Source organism: Gavialis gangeticus, unplaced genomic scaffold (genome assembly GCF_001723915.1).
Source record: "Gavialis gangeticus isolate Ggan-Ray unplaced genomic scaffold, GavGan_comp1, whole genome shotgun sequence".
Lineage (NCBI taxonomy): Eukaryota > Metazoa > Chordata > Crocodylia > Gavialidae > Gavialis > Gavialis gangeticus.
The window spans coordinates 177,334,545-177,337,938 of NW_017729024.1; the positions used below are offsets into that span (position 1 = coordinate 177,334,545).

At 46.0% G+C, this 3,394-nt stretch overlaps 1 protein-coding gene across 1 annotated transcript in view; it reads left to right on the plus strand.

The window, feature by feature from the left end:
* LOC109298005 (elongation factor 2-like) overlaps positions 1–3,394 on the plus strand; it is a 39,020-nt gene that overhangs the window by 896 nt on the left and 34,730 nt on the right. The window lies entirely within an intron of this gene.

Below are 3,394 nucleotides of genomic sequence, written 5' to 3' on the forward strand. Positions count from 1 at the left end.
TTTTCCCCCCCCCCCCCCCCCCTTTTTTTTGGCAAGGCTGCCCCACACTTTAAATAGCAGCAGCTGTAATGGTGTCTCATCCCCACGGGGTCTTGTTATTGCGGTGGAGCAGAGCATGGCCACACATGAACGCCACCACAATTTTTTGCTCTTTTCAGAGAGCAAGTAACGTTAGGGTTAGGACCCATCAGTTCAGCGCGGGGAGGGGGGAGGTATTGATATTTTTACCTGGGTGATGTGTCTAGATCAGGTATTTGCTTAGAGGCACAATCTCTAGTATTGTGTGTATCTGACTGGAAGACTGTCCTCCCCGATGTGGGGGGGATTTGAGCACTTGCGAGAGAAGGGGAGGGAGGTCTCAGCTCCCTCTGTGCAGGTGTTGCTGGGAGCGCTGCAGTGTGTGCTGCCATGATGTCATGTCGTTGTCGAGCCCATTGTCTAACAGAGGTGGGCATGAAATTTGTGGGTTCCTTGGTGCAAGTGTTTTTGTGTGTTGTTGTGGAAGGTAGAAGCAGCCCTCTATTTCAGAGCAGTTTTCATCACTTCCGTCTTTCACATGCTGTTTCATATATGTGCACACACAAGGGCCCTCCGTTTCTTGGCAAAGCGGAACCTACATTTTGCAATACTCTCATGCAACATGCTAGAAAGTCTGGAACAGATTTGTTTAACATGGATTTCTAAAAATCCCTTTCTAATTAATTGCATACAAACAATGCCTTTTATACTATCTCTGCTTTTTCAGTTTTATTTATGGCAGAAGTGAGGCTGGGGTTTTTGGCTGTTGGGTTGTAATTCAGGCACTTGCAACGTGAGAAGCGATGTGGATAAATACATCACCTGACTGTTCTTTTTAAAAATGGGTTGGTAGGGCAGTGGTTAGGATTCATATTTAAACTGAGCTCTTCCTGTTTTGAATTCAAGTAGGTCATCATAATAATGAACTTGTTGCCTTCATTTTGATGAGACTGAAGTTTAGCTGAGAAAAAGGACTGGCATATTTAAGATGCTTCAGGGCGCTCGATTCAGTCACAGGATTAACGGTACAGAAAACAGACGGGAAATAAAGGTGCTTCTAGAGGAGCCTTGAAGAAACCCAGTGCTGGCTATTATCTTTTTCCATGTCCTGGAAGTACATGTGTACTGCTTTATCTTGCAAATGACAAAGGCATTGGTGGTACATAATAAGCGGGCCAAGCTATTTAGGTCACTCCCAATTGCTTGGTAATTTATTTAAACAAATGTTTTAACAAAGGCATAGGACCTTGCATTTATCTAAAAACAAATCATGGAGGTCATGCTTCCAAGGTGAGAGGCTGTGTCATGGCATGCAGTGACACTGAAAAGAGGCTGGGGATAACAGCAGATAAGCAGCTGAATGTGAACTTCCAGTGGGATCCTGTAGACTGTGGTTCTCAACCTTTTTAGACTCAAGGCACCCACCCCTCAGAAATGCCACTTTGGTTTTCAAAGAAAAATAATAGAGACATTAATCTCTTGCAGAGAGCTCAGAAAGCACATAAAAGGTCAGAATGCTTTTAACATGTAGTTTCCTATGTGAAGTTCAAGGGTTTATTTTGTGAATCATGTTTGCACATGTAACAGTGCTGACATTGGGTGGCAACCCACAGCACCCTAGTTGAGAATAGCTGTTGGGAGCGAAAGCAAGAGTGTGTTGCAGGCTTATCTTGGAACTCTTTCTTGTATAATCTGTTGCTGTACTTCCATTAGAGAAGGGGGAATCAAAGAAATGTGCTTTGCACTTAGAGCTGAAGGTAACAAGTTTAGGTGGTCCTTGGTTCCTGGAAGAGTTTTACACCATCCTGGCCTGGCCTGGGGGAAAGTTCTGCCTCTTGCCTAGACACGTTCTCCCCTGATTATACAAGAATGCTCTTCTGGCACAGGAGAGCTGTGTTGTCAACATGGTTTTCTATCTTGAGCTTAAGGGGCTTCTAGACACCCTGGGCCCAACCTGCAGAACACTTCAAAGATAAAGATTGAAACCTTGAACTTGATATTCTGTAGGAAGCCACAGTTGCAAACAAAAGATTGGCTACCACAAGCACTCCAAGCTTGTGTTGCTGAGGAGACATGCTTCAGATTTCTGAACTAGTTGGAGGATCCTGAGTACTGAAGGCTTCCTGCCTAGTACTCTGCATTTCTGTGGCTTAGATGGTAGGTGATTAAAGGCATGAATAACCTAGGGCAGTTGGTGCTTGGCCTTTTGATTGAGTGGTGCTGGACCAGTCAGTGGGTCAGGCCCCTTGTGGGGTCTGTACATGGAGTTGGGTCCCAGGCACCCAGATTGGGCCCTGAACTGCCTATGCCCAGATTGGGCCTTGTGCCACCCCAGCCCCACATGCCCAGTCTAGCACACAGGGCCATGCTACCTGACCTACTGGACTCCCCATGGATCCAGAAATGTAGCAGCAGAGGAGTGGTCACCACTCCCCCACCACCAAATTTTTAGACCTGTGGGGAGTCCAGCGGGCTGAATGAGACCGCTCCGCAAGCCTGTTTTGGCCTGTGGGGTGAGCACCCCTGACCTAAAGTCATCATTCTCTTCTAGGATGAGATGGAGTCTTAAGAACCAGAGATGGTGGAAAGCAGATGTTGCTTTGCGAGAGCTTAATCAGGGAGGTATCTAGGAATACTCCTGAGATATAGACTGAATTGATCACTCATGTATGCTTTCCACCAGAGGAAACTGCTCTTCGTTGGGATCTCCTCAAAATGCTTTCTTCTGCCTTGGTCAGGTTTATCTTGAGCCAGCTGTTCTTCATCCATAAGCTGATTTTTGTCATATCTTGGCGGCAATGATACGATCCTGTGTGATCCATGGGTGTATAAGCAATCTGTGGAGTGTCACCTCCCCACACCTGTGTGTGCAGCTTAGTTGAGACCCTTCTTAGAATACTCCATCCAGTTTGAATAAGGGATGTGAAAGGTTAAACAATTAATCATTTAACTGATATAAACCCAGTGATAATGAGCTAGCATACTGGTTATTGTTTAGCTCTGTGTGACCCAGTCTGGAAGGAAAGATGCAAGGCACCCCAGCAGGCAGGCAGGAGGGAGGGAGGAAGAGGGGAGGGGAGCTAGTACCCTAGCCTAAGAAGAAAACAACAGGCAACCTAAAGACTCATCAATTAAGCAATTAGCTGCTCCTTCACAGGTGCTCCCTCGCTCCCAGAGCAAGGGCTGTGTTGTCTGCCTGGGCTTGTCACCCCTTCTTCCCCTTTTTCCTCCCTCTCCAAAGGGTCCCAGGAGCAACTTCCAGCAGCATCCCCATCTGAGCCAGTGTGTTATTGGTTAACCATTTAACCAATATAATTAGAGTAGGTTAAACAATTATTTTTAAATGCTATTTACATCCCTAATTTGAATGTTGGAC